This window comes from Mirounga leonina, unplaced genomic scaffold, assembly GCF_011800145.1.
Source record: "Mirounga leonina isolate KUSES-001 unplaced genomic scaffold, KU_Mleo_1.0 Mir_127, whole genome shotgun sequence".
NCBI classification, from domain to species: domain Eukaryota; kingdom Metazoa; phylum Chordata; class Mammalia; order Carnivora; family Phocidae; genus Mirounga; species Mirounga leonina.
In genome coordinates, this window is record NW_023270316.1 from 43,257,248 (window position 1) to 43,280,313 (window position 23,066).

Consider the following 23,066-nt stretch of genomic DNA (forward strand, 5'->3'; position numbering starts at 1 on the left):
TAGGTTAAGATGACATGGCATATGGAAACTAATCAACTACTTTGTATCATCTTCTTTGAAGTGAGATATTGTCCAGTGTTGTTCTGGTTTCAATTTCAAAAATTCACAGCAGTCAATTTTAACCTGAAGTGTTCATCAGAATCCCTTAGGAGGGTGTAAACAAAACACATGCTCCCTGGCCCTTCCTCTGAAATTCTGATGGATTAGGCTCAACAATCTTAGAACAAAACAAAGCAAAATCTCTATACACAATTTTGTTTATTTATTTATTTATATTCAGTTAGCCAAGGCACAGTACATCATTGGTTTTTGATGTAATAATGTTCAATAATTCATCAGTTCAGTATAATATATATTTTTTAAAGATTTTATTTATTTATTTGAGAGAGAGAGAGAGCACATGAGAGAGAGGAGGGTCAGAGGGAGAAGCAGACTCCCTGCTGAGCAGGGAGCCCGATGCGGGACTCGATCCTGGGACTCCAGGATCATGACCTGAGCCAAAGGCAGTCGCTTAACCAACTGAGCCACCCAGGCACCCCAGTATAATATAATTTTAAATACAAACTCTGTGGTATGTTTTTTAAGGGATTTATTTATTTATTTTACCGGGGGGAAGGGCAGAGGGAAAGAGAGAGTCCTAAGCAGCCTCTGTGCTGAGGGCAGAGTAGATTCGGGGCTCGACCTCATGACCTCATGACTCTGAGATTATCATCTGAGCTGAAACCAAGAGTCTGACGCTTAACCGACTGCACCACCCAGGTGCCCATCTGTTGTCTGTTTTACTAACATATATCATAATGCAGACTAAGAAACAGTGAATGCCTCAGTAGTCTCAATTCAACCTTTGGTTACATTCTTTCAAATATATTGGAATAAAATCTTAGGTATCTAGAAAAACCTTCAAGCCACACATTTGGCCTTATGATTTTTGAAAATTTTTGAATATAACTAACTTCTCAATAGACTTTAAGAATAACAGGCATTGAAACTTTTCTGCCCTCACTGTCACTATATTCCTTCAACTGGAAGAATACGTGGTACCAAAAAGATTCTCTACAATTATTTGTTCATTATTACTCAACACTGGAAACAACCTAAATTGTCTTCAGTGGGAGAAAAAATAAACAGTGACAAATCCCTTCAAAGCAATTCTTCTTAGCAATAAAAAGAGTGAATTATTGATTCAGGCAACAATTTGTATGGATCATAGACTCCGATGGTCACATATTCTGATTCCATTTATGTGGAATGATAAAAAAGACAAAACTCCAGTTACATATCAGTGTGACTACAAGTGGACAGCATGAAAGAGTATTTTGGATGATGGAATATTCTCCATACTGATTATAATGGTAGTTAAATGAATATATATGTGTGTTAAATTCATAGACCTATGCACTAAAAGTAGTCAATTTTACTGTATGTTAATTTAAAAATAAACTACTTTTTGGAAATATATTCTGACATAAAAATGCATGTCAGTATGTAGACTGTCTACAATGTCCAAAAAAAAGTCACAAAACAATTTTTTTCATTTTAATCTAAAGAGTGGGGACCTCTAGAAATATAGAATTGCCGTGACCCTGCAAATCCATCAACACCCTTCTCCTATGTTGGATGTTCAAACTGGGAAATCTGTTAGTATCCTTCTGAAGTTTTTAGGTGACACAGGAAAGGAATGAGAATTGTCCAGAACCCACTCTATATGTACACTCTCAAGCTATTTTCTTGCAGCGTTATGCTCTGGTTCCATTACATTCATGACTACAACTAACACATTGTGTGATCCACATGAAAACATTTAGTAGCTTTCTGATCTTTTGCCTGAGTAGCCTAGAGATTATTCAATTCAATTTAACAAAAAAAATGAGTGTGTTCTGAGTATTATTTCAGTCACTTGTGTATATCAGGCATAATCTGAACTATGGGTCTTTTTTCCATCATTCATTTAACAACTTTTTATCACTTAACTATGTCATGCACTATGTTAGCCCTTAAGTAACAGGCAACATATAATGTCTCTGCTGTCCTGGAGTTGATACCCTATTGAGGAGTAAATGATATGTAAGAATTTATGAGATAAAAAAAAATTTACGAAAGAAGAAAAAAATACTACTATGATGATACATACAGGAGGACTAAACCAGGTTTTCCGATCATAGAAGGTCCTGGAAGGTAACACCGGACACTCTCTAGAGTATTAATTTTTAAAATTAATTTAACAAACAGATGAGTCTCTCACTTGTGACAAAGAGTGATTGTAAATGTTAAACCCATCATCCTCATAGTCACCCTATGAGACAAGAACAAATACTTTTATTTCAGTTTGGGGGCTAAGGAAAATAAGGTACAAATTTACCTGCCACACCACAGCCTGGGTGACCCAGATGGGCATTCATCTCAGGAAGTCTAGCTTCCGTCTGTTCTTGTTACGATTATATTACGCTGCCACGGCATCCAGCTATTCTTACATCATGCAAGGAATAGGATCATGTTCAGAGGCTTTAAATGTGTGTCATTACGCTTCTCAGAATCTGCAGCACAGAAGTGTGGTGCTCAATTCGGTCAATAATACAACGTTAGAGACTGACTTTGGTTAAGTGAGAAGTACACAGAGCACAAAACCCACGAGAGGGCCATGAGAATCCTCAGAGTACTGTACTTCGGGGAAACGAGATCAATCTTGTCCTGAATTCCTCAAATACATATTCGATCTTCTTTTCGCCTTCAGTGTGACATAGAGCTGACCTCACACACCCCTGCACATATGCAACTTTGCTCCAAGTTGGAATCAGTTGAGGACCATGCTGCATTCACAGCAGTGAGAAAGATGCACAGAAGACAGAAACGAGGCCACTGACTATCCACGTTGCCTGCTGTACTTTCTCCATGAGTTTCTGCCTCTTTGGCACTTTGGATGTTTGTTCAACTTTTCTGCATTAATAGGTGGACCATTTCACCTCTGCAAAACACTTAACATGGGTTTTGCCCCCTGCACTCTCCATTAACACTAGGGTATCATATTGTGCAAATGTGCCACCATGGATCAAGAAACCAATGTAAGAAAACCTGTTATATTGCTACAGATTTTGTCACTGAACCTTATGGCATCGGTACCTAAACAGGGAGAATGATGTTTCCAGGAAATTACCTGATTCAAAATGTAAGCCCATTTTCCAGTGACTTCCCACCAGGGTTGGTTTATTTGTTTGTTTTTGTTCCTTAATGCATTTACCACTTATTTTGTCTTGCTTCTGGCCTTTGTAATAGGTTCCCTCTGATGAGATTGCCATCATATTCGTGAGCAAGTTCTATCCTTAGCATTTTCTTCAGTAACCATATAATTTTTTTGAAGCTTAGTGGCTCAAAGGAGTAATATACCTAAATAAAAAGCACAGCACAAACCCATTCACATTCAGAATAGGAGTGTGTGTGTGTGTGTGTGTGCGTGTGCATGCATATGCATGCACATGTCTGGGTATTCTCCCTCACTTTCCAACCCTTTATGATCTGGTTTAAAATGCTTTACATTATTTGTATTTTAACTTGCAGTCTTTGCCATAAAAACATGTTGGAGTTTCTGAAGAAAGCCCGTAAATGGCACTCTTCCCTGTTCATGTCTGAATAAGCTGATAGATAAAACAAAGAGTTAAAATGGAGGCTGATATATCACCTTTATAGAAAAAGAGACCAGGTTGGGAAGAGTTTTTTATGCCTGTAGGCTACTTTGCAGAATTAGAACTGATGTGGAGAGGTACCCCGGTAAGACTTCATAGATGGACAAAGAAGAAAACCGTGCATGGGCTTTCTCTCAAAAGGAAGAAAAAATATCTCAGCTTTGAATACCCAGTTATTTTTGCCAATCTATCAGTCAGTAAGTCAATGATTTTCTGCAGCCATTCAGGAGCCTGTTTCCCAAAGATCTTCCTGGGAATTCTGGTGGATGCTCCACACTTTGTTTCCAGCACATTCTACCATGGATCAGAACTCTATTCTATTTAAGTCCATGCCAAGGCCAAGTTGTCCTCAAACCTGGGAGTATTCCCTTCCGTCTCTTCCTTCCCTCGCTGCCCAACATAGTAGAATAAACACAGTACATAATGGGCTATCTACACATATTATGAAAAGAAATGAAAGTTTCACTAAATCCACTTAAAAAAAGAAAAATAAAACTGTTTTAGAGAGTGTATAACTTCATAATAACATACGCAGGCCTGTGAATTGTCAAATCAGTCTCCATTGTCTGAACTCACAAAAGAAATTATTAAATTATCATGTGAATGATGAAGACCTCCAGAAATAGAGAAATGCAAATCTACCCGAGTTTGTCTTCTAATATAGTGCACAATTTGAGGCAGTAGTCACCACCTTTTCCAAGTTAGCCAAGTTCACGGGGTGGATTATAGGCCTTATCCAGAATTCTACCAGTATATTCTCAAGCTGTTTTTCTTGCAGTTTTAAGGAAAGCCTTATATAAAACTGAAAATAAAAGGCCAAATTAAGATGAAACATAGATACTCCAACAATAACGTGCAAATAACATAGAGATGAACCAAATTTAAATGTAAGTCCCCTTTTATTATGAAGTTCTGAAGGAGAAAAATAAAATAATAAATCTCTTTGAAAATTAAAATTGAAAGATCAAAGGAATTGATGTTCAAGACCATTTGCTTTAAACTTTGAGTATCAAAAGCCATGTATCCGAAGTCCTAAATTACATAAAATCCAAAATATTATGCAATTTCTTATCTAGCTTAGAGTCTGCCAGGGGTTTCTTGATTCCTGCATGGAACTAGGATTCACATTAGTTGCACTCTGCCTGGGCTTTCTCTCCTACTGAATAGGTATGGTTCCTTTGGGGTCCTGGGAGTGGTATTAATTTAATTGCAAATTCCTCAGTAGCCTCACTTTTAAAGAGTGTAAAGCCTTAAAAGAACATACTAGATCTTCATAGCAGTGACCCAAGACCTGTGCAATTTAGAAAAACAATTCAATCTGTAGTTCTTAAGATAATGAGCTCAGAGAAAACTATGTTTGCAAAATTCAGTATTCAGTATTTTCAGAGACCATAGCAGAGACTGAGTGATATTAGTTTCACCAGCAGGCCAAATGTCTACACCTGCTACCCAGAGTCAAAGGCTTATGAACTAAAAATGAATTGAGATAATTTTCAAGCAAGATGCTAATTTTGGTATTTGAACGTACTTACTGGATTCCTCTTGTTGCTATAACCAATTATCGAAAACTTAGAGGCCTAATACAATATAAATGTATCATTTACAACTCTGGAGATCAGTGGTCTGAAATGGGTTTTATGGGCCAAAACTCAAGGTCTCTGCAGGGCTGCATTCCTTCTAGACCTTCTACAGGAAAACCTGTTTACTTATCTTTTTCAGTTCTAGAGACTGCCTACATTTCTTGGCTCATGACCCTCTTCCATCTTCAAAGCCAGTAATCCTATCACTCCCACTTCTGTTTCTGCTGTTACACTTCCTTTTTTGACTCGGACTCTCCAGCCTCCCTCTTTTGCTTACAAAATTCCTGGCAACTAGGAGTCTCCTTTATGGTTTATCTCTCTCTCTTTTATAGAAAACAAACCAAGGGTTGCTGGAGTGGAGGTGGGAGGAGGAGAAGGGCTAAATGGGGGATGGGGATTAAGGAGGGCACTTGTGATGAGACCTGGGTGTTATATGTAAGTGATGAATCACTAAATTCTACTCCTGAAACGAATATTACACTATATGTCAATTAACTAGAATTTAAATAAAAACTTGAAACATACACACAAATCTTTGCAATTATACTGGGCTACCCAGATAATCCAGGGTAATATTCCTGCATGAAGAGACTAATAAAAGTACATCTGTAAAGTCCCTTTTGTCATATAAGGTTATATACTCATATGTTCCAGGGTTTAGAATGTGAATATCTTTGGAGGCCATTGTTCTGTCCACCTCAATGGTTCATATCTGTTGGAAAACATATCTATGATTAATGTCTCCTCCCAAAGAATGTCATTTGAGACACTGTTGCTTTTCTGGAAACTTTAAACTTTTCAGTGGAAGCAACTCCATTTGGTAGGTCTTGTTTGAGATGTTTTCAAGTCAACATTTAAAAAATATATAATTTTCCACATTTAATTTGATGCTGATGATTCTGGAAACAATTATAATGGAAAAAAACATCAATGTTGGTGTCAAGCTCCCAAGGATTTAAACTGAGACATAGTAGTAAATAATCCTCACACTTAGTATGGGCAAACAACACTTTGTCCTTCATTTTCTTGTCCACATATATGAGTTTGAAATAAGCTAATGCTTATAAAATACCTAGAGTGGTGCTTAGATCATAGAAAGATCAGTAAGATAAAAAAAATTATCAAAAGCATTATTATTGATTTGACTCTATCTCTGATGATTACAATAGGGGTGGAAGACCTTAATTAAACACCACAGAAAAACTCCCCTTCTACTAATTGCCTCCTAGTCTTCCCACTATTTCCCACTCATTACTCTCACTCCTGCCTACTGAAATTCATCTATTTCAAGTTACCCTAAATTTTAATGTCATGGCTAGAAATCCATCTGCTATTGTACTTCCTTTAGATGTCGTGTGTTATCTGTCATAATAAACCTCATCTCAGAACAGACACCTGTTTTTCTTTTCTCTCATTAGGTCCCTTCCTCCACAAGCTGGGCTAAGTCTAAGTCACCTCTCAATCTGATTCACCTAGCATAAATATACAGGCGAAGTCAATTGTGTTTTGGTTTTTTTTGAAATTTTATTTATTTGTTTGACAGAGAGAGAGAGAGTGAGTACAAGCAGGGGGAGTAGCAGGCAGAAGGAGAGGGAGAAGCAGGCTCCCCGCTGAGCAGGGACCCCACCATGAGGCTCGATCCCAGAACCCCAGGATCATGACCTGAGCTGGAGGCAGACGCTTAACCCACTGAGCCACCCAGGCGCTCCTCAATTGTGTCTTAAGGCATGAGAGAAAACTCAAAATCCACTGTGACTATAACTATGTCCTGGCATAGATGGGATGTCCCTGATTGGGTCCAGCTGTGTGTGAATGTGTGCAAAGGGTTGAAAAGAATTTTGTTGAGAAAAGCACCACAGAATCATGTTGTTGTTGTTTTTTAAGATTTTTTATTTACTTATTTGAGAGAGAGAGAGCAAGAACAGGGGGAAGAGGGAGAAGCAGGTTTGCCCCTGAGCCGGAAGCCCGACGTGGGGCTCAATCCCAGGACCCTGGGATCACGAACTGAGCCGAAGGCAGGCTTTAACCAACTGAGCCACCCAGGCACCCCACAAAATCATGTTAAGTAATATATTATTCCAACCTCCACTGTTTCTTAGAAGAACCAAATAATAGTTTCAGCATCCTTTTGTTTAGGTTTGAATATTGCTAATACTCAATTGAATATAGTTATTTAAATAGTGTTTACATTCAGTAACCAATAATCTAGCAGTAAGTACTACACTTTGGGACGCAATATTTATTTAAAGTTCCTTCCATAAAAAGAGTCACATTTCTGATGATACTCTTCCTTTAAACTGACTTATACTTTCACAATTCTACAAATTCTTAATACATTGCTCCAGGGTGACACTTCAAATCTGAGCATTTCACAGTAGTACTTTAGTAACCTTCCACTCTCAGAGCACCATGGGGAACCATTAGCATCATTCCCATTTTATAGAAAAGGATATTAAAGCAAATGGTGCCAAGCCCTGGTCATACTCACTTGTCCTTGGAACGGAAGATAGAATTTACAATCCCCAACTGTCAAGTCTGCCCACTAACAGCCAGTGAATGGTTCTTCTAAAACACATGCTCTTGCTTATATCTTACTTATTGAATCTTAGAGGGAAGATAGACCAATGTGAGGAATGGTTAACACTAATAGATATTTTGTAGTAGAAAATTTGTAATTTAAATACCCAAAAGGCACAGGTTTTGTAGCTAACACACAGCTCATATTGGCTCCAAATAAAACTGGAAATAAAATGTTTAAGTCTCGCTTTTTATAATGAATGATAATTTTTTACTTAATGCATTTTGATGGAACTGAAGAATCCATAAATGTATCAATCTTAAGCAATTATTCTCATATAAGGGATTACTGTGAATATTATGATTACAAAGGAAAACAAAAAAATAGTAGTATAAAAAAAGCACTGATTCTGTGCTAAATACATTTTACCAGCAATGCTACTAAATGCATATTACTGTTATTTTATGACAGCACTTCTCAAAAACTTTGGTCTCATAACCACTTTATACTCTTAGAAATCACTGAGGACCCAAAGAGATATTGTATATGCAGGTTATATCTATAATCCATAACTGTATAAAAAATTAAAACCAAAAAAGCTAAAAAAAGAAATTTCATTTAAAATAACAATAAGCGGGAGGAGCAAGATGGCAGAGGAGTAGGAGACCTGGATTTCGTCTGGTCCCAGGAATTCAGCTGGATAGGGATCAAACCATTCTGAACACCTACGAACATAACAGGAGATTGAAGAAAAGAATAGCAACAAATCTCTGAACAGAAAAGTGACCACTTTCTGGAAGGTAGGATGTGCGGAGAAGTGAATCCGAGGCGATATTCGGGAGGATAGATGGCAAGGGAGGGGGCCTCCGTCGGCCGCTACTGGCAAGTGATAGAGCCGCGGAGCACAAAATCGGAACTTTTAGAAGTCGGCTCCGCTGAGGAACATCGCTCGAGTGGCTTAGCACGGGGTGGAACCCTTGCTGGGACAGTGTGGTCTCAGGACCCTTGGGGTCACAGAAAGACCAGGAATGCCTGAGTGTGGCAGAGCTCCCAGGTATCAGAGCAGGGAAGCCGGCTGCAGAGGTGGAACCGAGGCGCAGGGTCTCAGCTCGGGGTTGCCATAAACCGTGATCCGTGGCACAGTCGGGCCACTGCTACTCCAGCAGGGACCCAACAAGCAGCAGATCTGGGGAGACTCCCCTACCTCCCCCAGGAGGAGCGGTGCGGGAGTGCACCGCAGGAATCTGCTGGGTTTGGAGACTCCACACGGGGTCATGTGCCAGAGATAAAAACACTCTGTCACAGGCCGGGTGAGCACAGAGTGTGGCCAGAGACTGGGGAGACGGGAGTGATTGACTGCTTTTCTCTGGGGGTGCACTGAGGAGCGGGGCCCCAAATTCTTGGCTCCTCAGGGCGGAGATTGGGAGGCTGCCATTTTCACTCTCATCCTCCAAAGCTGTACGGAAAGCTTGCAGGGAACAAAAGCTCCCGAGAGCAAACCGGAGCAGATTACTTAACCCAGACCGGCAAGGGCGGGGCAATTCTGCCTCGGGCAAAGACATTTGGGAACCACGGAAATAGGCCCCTCACTCAGAAGATCAGCAAGAACAGCCAGCCTTGACCAAGTTTACCGATCAATGAGAACGGCAGAATGCCAGCGCTAGGGGAATAATGCACATAGAATCCATGGCTTTTTTACCATGATTCTTTAGTCTTTTAAAGTTAATTTTTTTAACTGTCTTTTTTTTCTTTTTTTTTTGAATTTTTCTTTTTCCCTTTTTCAACCAACATCTTATCAATCCCTTTTTTTAAAAAATCTTTTTTATTTTTCATTTTTAGAGTCATATTCTATCCCTTCATAGTAGTTACCCTTATTTTTGGTATATATATATATATATATATATGCTGTTCTCTCTTTAAAATGTTGGGATACAGTTTCTTCTAAGAGATCAAAATATACCCTCAGTCTCTAGTGTATGGCTTTGTCCTAGTCTCCTGACTGAACACATTCTCTCCCTTGTTTTTTTAAATCGTCTTCTTTCTTTTTTCAACCAACTTCTTATTTTATCAATTCCTTTTATAAAATCTTTTATAATTTTCATCTTTACAGTCATATTCCATCCCTTCATTGTATTAACCCTTATTTTGTACATATATAAGTTTTTCTTTTTTTTAAATTTTGGGAGGCAGTTTCTTCTAACAGACCAAAATACGCCCAAAATCTAGTGTGTGGCACTGAACTATGCACCAGCCTGATCATATTTGATCATATTCTGTTTTCTTTGTTTTGTTTTTGTTTGTTTGTTTTTATCTTTTTTCTTTTCTTTTCTTTTCTTTTTTCTTTCTTTACCTTTCTTTACCACAGTTTCAGGTCTTTTCTGATTCGTTTAGAGTATATTTTCTGGGGACGTTGTTACCCTGTTACCATTTTGTTCTCTCATTCATCTATTCTCCCCTGGACAAAATGACAAGATGGAAAAAATTACCTCAACAAAATGAACAAGAGGCAGTACTGACTGCCAGGGACCTAATCAATATGGACATTAGTAAGATGTAGGAACTAGAGTCCAGATGATGATTTTAAAGATACTAGCTAGGCTTGAAAAAAGCATGGAAGTTTGAGAGAAACGCTTTCTGGAGAAATAAAAGAACTAAAGTCTAACCAAGTTGAAATCAAAAAGGCTATTAATGAGGTGCAATAAAAAATGGAGGCGCTAACTGCTAGGATAAATGAGGCAGAAGAGAGAATCAGTGATATAGAAGACCAAATGATGGAAAATAAAGAAGCTGAGAAAAAGAGAGATAAACAACTACTGGATCACGAGGGCAGAATTCAAGAGATAAGTGATACCATAAGATGAAACAATATTAGAATAACTGGAATCCCAGAAGAAGAAGAGAGGAGCAGAAGGTATACTGGAGCGAATTATAGCAGAGAACTTCCCTAATTTGGGGAAGGAAACAGGCATCAAAATCCAGGAGGCACAGAGAACCCCCCTCAAAATCAATAAAAATAGGTCAACACCCCAACATCTATACTAAAACTTACGAGTCTCAGAGACAAAGAGAAAATCCTGAAAGCAGCTCGGGACAAGAGATCTGTAACCTACAATGTAGAAACATTAGATTGACAACAGACCTATCCACAGAGACGTGGCAGGCCAGAAAGGACTGGCAGGATATATTCAGAGCACTAAATGAGAAAAATATGCAGCCAAGAATACTATATCCAGCTAGGCTGTCATTGAAAATAGAAGAGATAAAAAACATCCAGGACAAACAAAAACTAAAGGTATTTGCAAACACCAAACCAGCCCTACGAGAAATTTTGAAAGGTGTCCTCTAAACAAAGAGAGAGCCTAAAAGTAACATAGACCAGAAAGGAACAGAGACAATATACAGTAACAGTCACCTTACAGGCAATACGATGGCACTAAATTCATATCTTTCAATAGTTACCCTGAATGTAAATGGGTTAAATGCCCCAATCCAAAGACACAGGCTATCAGATTGGATAAAAAAACAAGACCCATTGATATGCTGTCTGCAAAAGGCTCATTTTAGGCCCAAAGACACACCCAGATTGAAAGTGAGGGGGTGGAAAACCATTTACCATGCTAATGAACACCAAAAGAAAGCTGGGGTGGCAATCCTTATATCAAACAAATTAGATTTTAAACCAAAGACTGTAATAAGAGATGAGGAAGGACACTATATCCTACTTAAAGGGTCTATCCAACAAGAAGATCTAACAATTGTAAATATCTATGCCCCTAACATGGGAACAGCCAATTATATAAGGCAATTAATAACAAAAGCAAAGAAACACATAGACAACAATACAGTAATAGTAGGGGACTTTAACACCTCCCTCACTGAAATGGACAGATCATCTAAGCAAAAGATCAACAAGGAAATAAAGACTTTAAATTATACACTGGACCAAATGGATTTCCCAGATCTATTCAGAACATTCCATCCCAAAGCAACAGAATACACATTCTTCTCTAGTGCCCATGGAACATTCTCCAGAATAGATCACATCGTAGGTCACAAATCAGGTCTCAACCGCTACCAAACGACTGGGATCATTCCCTACATATTTTCAGACCACAATGCTTTGAAACTAGAACTCAATCACAAGAGGAAAGTCAGAAAGAACTCAAATACATGGAGGCTAAAGAGCATCCTACTAAAGAATGAATGGGTCAACCAGGAAATTAAAGAAGAATTTTAAAAAATTCATGGAAACAAATGAAAATGAAAACACAACTATTCAAAATCTTTGGGATGCAGCAAAGGCAGTCCTAAGAGGAAAGTATATAGCAATACAAGCCTTTCTCAAGAAACAAGAAAGGTCTCAAATACACAACCTAACCCTACACCTAAAGGAGCTGGAGAAAGAACAGCAAATAAAGCCTAAACCCAGCAGGAGAAGAGAAATAATAAAGATCAGGCAGAAATCAATGAAATAGAAACCAAAAGAACAGTAGAACAGGTCAACGAAACTAGGAGCTGGTTCTTTGAAAGAATTAACAAGACTGACAAACCCCTGGCCAGACTTATCAAAAAGAAAAGAGAAATGACCCCAAAAAATAAAATCATGAATGAAAGGGGAGAGATCATAACCAACACCAAAGAAATACAAACAATTATAAGAACATATTATGAGCAACTCTATGCCAGCAAATTAGATAACCTGGAAGAACTGGATGCATTCCTAGAGATGTATCAACTACCAAAACTGAACCAGGAAGAAATAGAAAACCTGAACAGACCTATAACCACTAAGGAAATTGAAGCAGTCATCAAAAATCTCCCAAAAAACAAAAGCCCAGGGCCAGATGGTTTCCCAGGGAAATTCTACCAAACATTTAAAAAAGAATTAATACCTATTCTTCTGAAACTGTTCCAAAAAATAGAAATGGAAGGAAAACTTCCAAACTCATTTTATGAGGCCAGCATTACCTTGATCCCAAAACCAGACAAAGACCCCATCAAAAAGGAGAATTACAGACCAATATCCCTGATGAACATGGATGCAAAAATTCTCACCAAAATACTAGCCAATAGGATCCAACAGTACATTAAAAGGATTATTCTCCATGACCAAGTGGGATTTATCCCTGAGCTGCAAGGTTGGTTCAACATCGGCAAAACAATCAATGTGATACAATACATTAACAAAAGAAAGAACAAGAATCATATGATCCTCTCAATAGATGCAGAAAAAGCATTTGACAAAGTACAGCATCCTTTCTTGATCAAAACTCTTCAGAGTATAGGGATAGAGGGGACATACCTCAAGATTATAAAAGCCATCTATGAAAAACCCACAGTGAGTATCATTCTCAATGTGGAAGAACTGAGAGCTTCCCCCTAAGGTCAGGAACACGGCACGGATGTCCACTATCACCACTGCTATTCAACACGGTATTAGAAGTCCTAGCCACAGCAATCAGAAAACAAAAAGAAATAAAAGGCATCCAAATCGACAAAGAAGAAGTCAAACTCTCACTCTTTGCAGATGATATGATACTTTATTTGGAAATCCTAAAGACCCCACCCCAAAACTGCTAGAACTCATACAGGAATACAGTAAAGTGGCAGGATATAAAAGCAATGCACAGAAATCAGTGGCATTCCTATATACCAACAAACAAGACAGAAGAAAGAGAAATTAAGGATTCGATTCCATTACAATTGCACCCAAAACCATAAGATACCTAGGAATAAATCTAACCAAAAAGGCAAAGAGTCTGTATTCAGAAAACTATAAAATATTCATGAAAGAAATTGAGGAGGACACAAAGAAATGGAAAAACGTTCCATGCTCGTGGATTGGAAGAACAAATATTGTGTAGTTGTCAATGATACCTAGACCAATCTACACATTCAATGCAATCCCTATCAAAATACCATCCACTTTTTTCAAAGAAATGGAACAAATAATCCTAAAATTTGTATGGAACCAGAAAAGACCCCAAATAGCCAGAGGAATGTTGAAAAAGAAAAGCAAAGCTGGTGGCATCACAATTCCGGACTTCAAGCTCTATTACAAAGCTGTCATCATCAAGACAGTATGGTACTGGCACAAAAACAGACACAAAAATCAATGGAACAGAACAGAGAGCCTAGAAATGGACCCTCAACTCTAGGGTCAACTAATCTTCAGCAAAGCAGGAAAGAATGTCCAATGGAAAAAAGACAGTCTCTTCAACAAATGGTCTTGGGAAAATTGGACAGCCACATGCAGAAGAATGAAACTGGACCATTTCCTTACACCACACACAAAAATAGACTCCAAGTGGTTGAAAGACCTCAATGTGAGACAGGAGTCCATCAAAATCCTAAAGGAGAACACAGGCAGCAACCTCTTTGACCTCAGCCGCAGCAACTTCCTCCTAGAAATAGCGCCAAAGGCAAGGGAAGCAAAGGCAACAATGAACTATTTGGTCTTTATCAAGATAAAAAGCTTTTGCACAGCAAAAGAAACAGTCAACAAAACCAAAAGACAACCAACAGAATGGGAGAAGATGTTTGCAAATGACATATCAGATAAACGGCTAGTATCCAAAATCTATAAAGAACTTCTTAAACTCAACACCCAAAGAACAAATGATCCAATCAAGAAATAAGCAGAAAACATAAGCATTTTTCCAAAGAAGACATCCAAATGGCCAACAGACACAGGAAAAAGTGCTCAACATTGTTCAGCATCAGGGAAATCCAAATCAAAACCTCACACCAGTCAGAATGGCTAAAATGAACAAGTCAGGAAAGGCTAGATGTTGGCGAGGATGCGGAGAAAGGGGAACCCTCCTACACTGTTGGTGGGAATGCAAGCTGGTGCAGCCACTCTGGAAAACAGTATGGAGGTTCCTCAAAAAGTTGAAAATAGAGCTACCCTATGACCCAGCAATTGCAGTACTGGGTATTTACCCCAAAGATACAAATGTAGGGATCCGAAGGGGTATGTGCCCCCCAATGTTTATAGTAGCAATGTCCACAATAGCCAAACTATAGAAAGAGCCAAGATGTCCACTGACAGATGAATGGATAAAGATGTGGTATATATATACAATAGAATATTAAGCAGCCATCAAAAGGAATGAAATCTTGCCATTTGCAACAACATGGATAGAACTGGAGCGTATTATGCTGAGTGAAATAAGTCAATCAAAGAAAGACATGTGTCATACATATGACCTCAGTGATATGAGGAATTCCTAATCTCAGGAAACAAACTGAGGGTTGCTGGAGTGGTGGGGGGTGGGAGGGATGGGGTGGCTGGGTGACAGACATTGGGGAGGGTATGTGCTATGGTGAGCGCTGTGAATTGGGTAAGATTGTTGAATCACAGACCTGTACCTCTGAAGCCAATAATACATTATATGTTAAAAAAAAAAAAAAAAGAAGAATATAGCAGGAGGGGAAGAATGAAGGGGGGTAAATCGGAGGGGGAGATGAACCATGGGAGACTATGGACTCTGAAAAAGAAACTGAGAGTTCTAGAGGGGAGGGGGTGGGGGGATGGGTTAGCCTGGTGACGGGTTTTAAAGAGTGCATGTTATGCATGGAGAATTGGGTGTTATATGCAAACAATGAATCATGGAACACTACAGCAAAAACTAATGATGTAATGTATGGTGATTAACATAACATAATAAAAAAATGAAATAAGATAACAATAAGCACAAATGAATACAAATAATATATTTATATGGATAATAAATATATTTAAAAAACAAAAATAAATTAGTGAGAACAGCATTGTCCATAATATCTGAATCAATGAAAAACTCCTAAATTTGCACATTTGCTTTTGTACTCAAACTATTGTGATATGTTGCTTTCTTTTCAGTATGTACAAATTCTAGCCTAACTTGGATATACATGTGGAAAAGGGGAAAGAAAGAATACATTTTTTAGGTAGTTGTAGATATTCTTCTCTGACACTACACCACTAATCCACAAGTAGTCTAAACAGAAATCAGTAAACTTTTTGTACTTTCATTAAAGTCCATTGGTCTGTCTTGCACTTTGAATGAATTTATATTGGTTCATTTAATAATGAAGATCTTTCAAATACTGACATTTTTATTACACAATGTAAAAAAATTACATTTGCTATATACTTTATATAGTATTTTATAGTATTTTGTATACTTTTGGCAATTGTCTAGGCAGACATTCAAATAATCTACAATAGTAATAATTATGATACATTTTACTAACTATATCTCATTTCTTTAATAATGGCACTAGAAAATATCTGTCATATTCCAGATTTTAATTAAAGGGCCTAATAATTTCATTGTGGAATAGAATATGAACTGATGATGTAAGGTATCTTGTTAACAATGTATTCTGTTTGTACTAGACTACAAGCTTTTATCAGAAATATGTTTTCAGTTTTATCAAATGTCTTTTAGCATATTTCTTCATTTTATATGTATGCGGTGTGTTTTATTAATATCCATTATTAAGACACTTTTGCATTGATGGGCACCATTATGTGGGGATTTTTCTTTCTAATATGACCTTGAGAAAACTCCTTGCCTAAACTGAAGCTTAAACATAGTTTTCAGTTGTTCAAGAAAATCACTTGAAAAACAGCTTATTCTCACATTTCAAAGTATATTTAAATTCCATAAATAAGATATTAGCTAATCAGTTGTAGTGACATGCTAAAGGATCTAATTTCTAAGTGGTTATAATAAGAATAAATATCATGGTGAAGAAAAAGAAAATGCAGTGCTTGATTCATATATATACACAAGTGAAGGTCAGTTTTCTGGTTTTCTGAGACTGCACTGTATCATGAAAGGATAACCTTTTTTTGAAAGATTTATTTATTCATTTTAGGGAGAGAGAAAGAGAGAGCCTGGGGGAGGGAGAGAGAAAGAGAGAGCCTGGGGGAAGGAGAGAGGGAGCAGAAGGAGAGGGAGAGAGAAAATCGTCAAGCAGACTGCCTACTGAGTGTTGAGTCCCGATGGACTCATTCCCAGAACCCTGAGATCATGACCTGAGCCAAAATCCAGAGTGAGACACTTAACCGACTAAGCCACACAGGCACCCCCATGAAAGGATAATTTTTATTATTAAGTTATAATAGCTAGGGTACAGACATACCAGACAACTTGTATTAATCCCTAATTTGAAATACTCTTTCTAAAGTATCAGAGTCAAACATTGGAAATGATGGAAATAACATCTAATTATTTCTGATTTATGAAGAATAAAATATAGATGTAACATAGCAGCACTTCTCATCAATAATCTTTACAGCTGATCTAAACAAGAAAACAGAAATTTCTACTTCGGGATTAACAGGAACAGATTTAACATCCTCTGTAGAAAGAAAGAAAGAAGGGGAGAAGGGAGGAGAGGAGAGGGGAGGGGAGGGGAGGGGAGGGGAGGGAAGGGAAAGGAAGGGAAGGGAAGGGAAGGGAAGGGAAGGAAAAGGAAAAGGGGGGAAAAAGGAAGAAAAATCTAAAAGAGATAATATATATTAACACAGATGAAACAATATTTTTCAGATATTAGGTATCAAGTGGCAAAAATCATGATCTCTGAGAGGAATGAAAGTGAACCTACAATTACCCCAGCTTACTGCCTGAAGACAGTTTACAGGACATTGTGTTATAAAGTGGAAACCAAACTAGAGTGGGCAGAATTTCAAGGTTGAGGAGGAAGAAAGCAGAATTCAGGGAGGGCTAGGTAGGTACATGTGTAAGACAGAATACCAGATAGAAGGCTATAAGACAGAGAGAATTTCAAAGATTTGCAGAGCAACCTCAAGTTTTTGGCTGTGTATTAATCATGTATTTTTGAGATGAATTGCCCAAGTTCAAGGAAAGAGCCAAGGGAAAGCAGTAGACCAAACAATTCAAACAGGCATCACATAGAGTCCTTAGATAGGTACTGCCTGATTGGGAGGCAGGGTCTTCTTTGGGTTTCCTGTGGGACTTAGCATTTTCTTGGATGTCCCAGTCAAGGCCCTGACCACTCTTTTATCTGGGCCATTTCTCAGAGTTGTTTATACAGTGAGTTACTTGGAGAGATAAAGGGAACACCATCAGGCCCAAGAGCAGAATTGCTTTCTACTTGTATGCAAAAGCTCAGTATTTTGTAGTTGCTACACAAACCCACGGTGTGTGTCACAATTCATTTGGGCACACAATGTAACTGCGTAGGACAGAGGGCTAGCCCAGGACTACCCAGATACATATGCTGATGTTCATGCTTGCTGTGTCTTAAGAAATCATGCAGTTCCTCTACCACTTAAGCAGGAACAGCTGGATGCCACCACACCCAATGACTAAGAAGCACCATCTGAGTTCGGGATCCATTATTTAACACTGGATATGGCTGACTACTTCTGAGCTTCAGTATTAATAAAACCACTCGGCCAACCGATGTAAAACCCTATCATTAAATAAGGTCTTTTTAGTCATAGAGGTGTTATTTTTACACCTCTCCTACTTTTTTATATATACAGTTGTTCAGGAACCCCCCTCAATGATAGTGGTGGGGGGGGGCTGCAATATGCTGTTATTACTGGAGACGCCTTCACATTTTCCCAACAAAGTGAATTTTATGGGAAATAGGTGATCACTTATATTCCTCATAGATTAGAATTTATTATCAAAAATTTTATTTAGCCTTGAAAATTAAATCTGGGTGGCTTTGGTCAGTGCAACTCCAAGAATTTTACCTTTCTTGAAAAGTGCATTACTGGGTTACTCCTTATTTCTTTGATTCATATGTTATTTAAGGATTAAAATATATATTTAACTGATAATAAAATACATCTGCATTTCCAGACACTGTCCTAAGGGTTTTTAGACTATTAGCCCATGTAGCCCTCACATATGGGCTGGTACAATAGTGTATCCATTGCGCAGTTCAGAAAAATAAGACACAAAAGGGTGCATGATATTTTATATCTGTACAAGGATCTATAAATTGCAATGACAAAATTTTTGTAGAAAATAATTTTAAAACAAAATGGCAATGTAATTTGCATTTCACGTATTAATATATATTTAATGGGTATTAAAGTTAAATGTAATTTTTACTTAAAAATTAATCCCTATAGATACTAAATAAGAATAAAAATAGAAGCATAATCCCCCCCCATTTCTCTTCTAGATCAAATTCAGTTCCATTAAAGCCTTTATTTAGTTATGTGGTGAAGTAGGATTTTCTAGGGTTTATTTAAATTTAGAAGAGCTTATAAGGTAATTTAAGATATGCATGATACTTTGAGTCATGGTAAAATGTATAATGATTTGAATAACTAATAGTATTCTTGCAGAAATTAGGTGTGCAACAGTGAAGCGTGGTTCAGGTTGTAAAGCAAGGCAATTTAATATGAAATATATATATGTATCAATAATACAGTCCACAATCTAACTTGTTTTTTGCAAGCTTAAGGCCTAAGGCGACCTATTTAATATTCATTTTCTTCTGATAATGTGCCTAAACTAGACAGGAATGAAAATTAATATGCTTTCCCATTGTCTAATTGTATCTTTTCTCCTTGTTAAGTAATTTGGCAAGGTTGAAGTCTTTACAAGAAACATTATGCTTTTCTCATGGAGGTATCTTTTGTTTTCAAGTTTAACTTGAGACAGCAAATCTGCTGTTGCTATATACACATATTAGATGGATAAAGAGTTGAATTAGCTTATTTTGGTCCAATCTTTCACTTCCTTAATATTTTCTAACTTAAAATGTTTGATGGCATTAAGAATAAAAGTTGACTTTCAGATGAACAAAGAGATGAAAGCAGTATGTGAAATATGATGATACACAATTTTTTTTTAAGCAATCCAGGATTTTGCAGTGTGTGTGTGTGTGTGTGTTTCTGTGTGTAATCTTATCTTAGGATCCCATCAGACCCTGAGACAAAGTCATGGGGCCAGGTAGTTTATTTGGTACATGATCTCAGGAAATACAATTGAAGGAATGAAAAAAGTGAGACATAGAAGGGTGAAAAGCCAATAAAAATTGCATAAATGGACATATTACTGCTGGGACTACAGGGACTTAATCTTTCTCAAACCTTCCACAACGCCATAGGGAGCATTCTTCAGAATTGTCTAAAAAAAAAAAAAAAATCAAGGAAGCTGGGGAATTAAAAAAAAAAAAATTCTTTTAAACGAATCCCTTATTCATTGCTTGAGAGATTCCCCATAGGGATTAACTCCTGAAAGTTTCCATTCTGCACGCTTAATATGGCTGAGAAAGCACCTAGGAGATGCAAGGGGAGAGCTAACAGGCTGGAAATATCTTCAAGAGCAGGTGGAGTGAAGGGATATGGAGCAGTGTATGAAAAGAGTTAGCTGGAGTCTGAAATCCAGATCTGCTCATAATCTGCACTGAATCCACTCTCTTGGTGACACTTGTGGACAAAGGCTGCCTGTAATCTTTTTAAAAAGAATCCTTAAGATGGCAGACTCAGGCAACAAGTAATTATACCTCCTTATTCATCATTTTCCTTCTATACCACTCATTTTAGATTCTGTTCACCCTCATACAGCACTTTCCTTTGTCTGTAGTGCCTGCCCAGAGAAGTGACACAAATCTTCATTAACATGGCATCTGAATCCTTTCCCTTTTCAGAGCATAGTTTTTGCAATTGGCTTCTTACTTTTATTTCTGAGAATGGAAACACCCAAAGAGGCCCAGTGAATCCCTCAAGTTCCAGATAATTTCCTGCCCACCCCCATTATACAGCAGTATCTAGTGTTTCCTTTTAAGCAGGGTCTATTACCCTGGACATACAGTAATCCCTTACCTTGTTTGCTAGTCTGATAACACTAGTAGTACCAAATGATCAGAGGAGGGACATAGCTTTAAATTTAGTGAAACCCCTACTGTGTGCTCCCTTCAAATGGGGCTTCCAATCATGATGTTGTTTAACTTCCAGGAATAAAGGAAACAAATTCCCCAAGTGAATCACTGTATATGTGTGTGGCAGGGTCCAAGCTTCTCCTCCTCAGTTCTGGTACCCACAGACCGAGAACACAGCATCATTTAGTGGCCATTTGTGCAACATGGATACTATTCTAGAAGATACTGCCCTACCCACGTGAGTTTTATTACAAGGTGCTGCATTAAAGAGGTCATTTCAATATTCCACATGACCGACAGCTTGGATGATATGTAATATTGTGGCACTGATAGTTCCTATGATTATGAATCTATCATAAATGTATGATCAGAGCAGTATTGATATATGAGATAAATGGTGCCTCATAAATCCAAAATGGCTCGCCAATACCATGCCTATTTCTTTCGGATGGAAAGTGCAAAGTGCAGTAAGTTTGTTACCTTAAGATGAATGTCCAGATATTGGGGAGGGTATGTGCTTTGGTAAGCACTGTGAATTGTGTAAGACTGTTGAATCACAGACCTGTACCTCTGAAACAAATAATACATTATATGTTAAAAAAAAAAAAAAAAGAAGAAGAAGAAGAAGATAGCAGGAAGGGAAGAATGAAGGGGGGTAAATCGGAGGGAGAGATGAACCATGAGAGACTATGGACTGTGAGAAACAAACTGAGCATTCTAGAGGGGAGAGGGGTGAGGGGATGGGTTAGCCTGGTGATGGATATTAAAGAGGGCATGTACTGCATGGAGCACTGGGTGTTATACGCAAACAATGAATCATGGAACACTACATCAAAAACTAATGATGTAATGTATGGTGATTAACATAACATAATAAAAAAAATGAATGTCCAGAAAATATCCAAACCACTGGACATCTAAAATCTTCACTAATTGGCAAGGGAAAATGGTGACAGAGTAGGAGGACCCTAGGCTTGCCTCATCCCTCAAATACAGGTAGGAAACTATCAAATCATCCTAAATACCCTAGAAATTGACCTGACGACTGGCAAAACAAACTCCACAACTAAAGGTAGAAAAGAGGCCACATCAAAGAAGTTAGGAAGTTAGGAACCACAGTTTGGGAGAGAAAGGGATCATGGCCGCTACAGTAGGGAGGGAGCTGCGGTTGCCAAGAAGGAGGGGAGCACATAGGGAAAACAAATCCACATAACAGTTGGCATGGAGAGCAGAGGGGCCAAATTCTGTAAGTTCTTGCAACCAGTGGGGCTTAAAGCCTGGAGTTCTAAAGGTCAGCAGGCTTGGCTGCGATAGAGCCTGCAGGGCATTATGCTGCTCTTAGAGAGAAGGCAAGCAAACTACCTGTGGACATACAGTGTGGATATAGCAATCCGAAGAGCACCTGGAGCACACAGTGGGCAGGTTGTTTGCTCATCTTGGAGAGGCAACATTCATGGACAGAGCCCTTGGGAACAAAGGAATAGGCAGGTGCCCCTCAGCATAAGCACAGAGCCCCCCGTCCGAACCACAGGGTCAACATTCCCTACCTAACTTGCTTACACCGCCCACCCTCCACACGCCTCCTGACCCCTCCCTGTTCCTGTTCCATGGAACTGCCCTTCCCAGTCATGCTTGCCTCAGTCCCAGAGCAGTCGAGTGCCTCCCACACCATGACTCCCAACCTGGGAGTTTTGTGGGGCCTTGGTTCCAGCAGTGGTGCCAACAGGTCTCATTTCACAGGCAGACCACAGCACACCTAGCTAAAACTGTTCATAACAGGGCACCTGGTTGGCTCAGTTAGTTAAGCACATCTGCCTTCGGCTCAGGTCATGATCCTGGGGTCTTGGGATGGAGCTCCCTGTTCAGCCGTTTTATTGTCTTCTAAGAGGCAAGCCACAGAATGGGAGAAGATATTTGCAAATGACATATCAGATAAAGGGCTGGTACCCAAGGTCTATAAAGAACTTCTCAAACTCAACACCCCAAAACAAATAATCAAGTCAAGAAATGGGCAGAAGACATGAACAGACACTTCTCCAAAGGAGACATACAAATGGCTAACAAACACATGAAAGAATGTTCATCATCATTAGCCATCAGGGAAATTCAAATCAAAACCACATTGAGATACCACCTTACACAAGTTAGAATGGAAAAAATTAACAAGACAGGAAACAACAAATGTTGCAGAGGATGTGGAGAAAGGGGAACCCTCTTACACTGTTGGTGGGAATGCAAGTGGGTACAGCCACTTTGGAAAACAGTGTGGAGGTGCCTCAAAAAGTTAAAAATAGAGCTACCCTATGATCCAGCAATTGCACTATAGGTATTTACCCCAAGGATACAGATGTAGTGAAAAGAAAGGGCACATGCACCCCAATGTTCATAGCAGCAATGTCCACAATAGCCAAATTGTGGAAGGAGCTG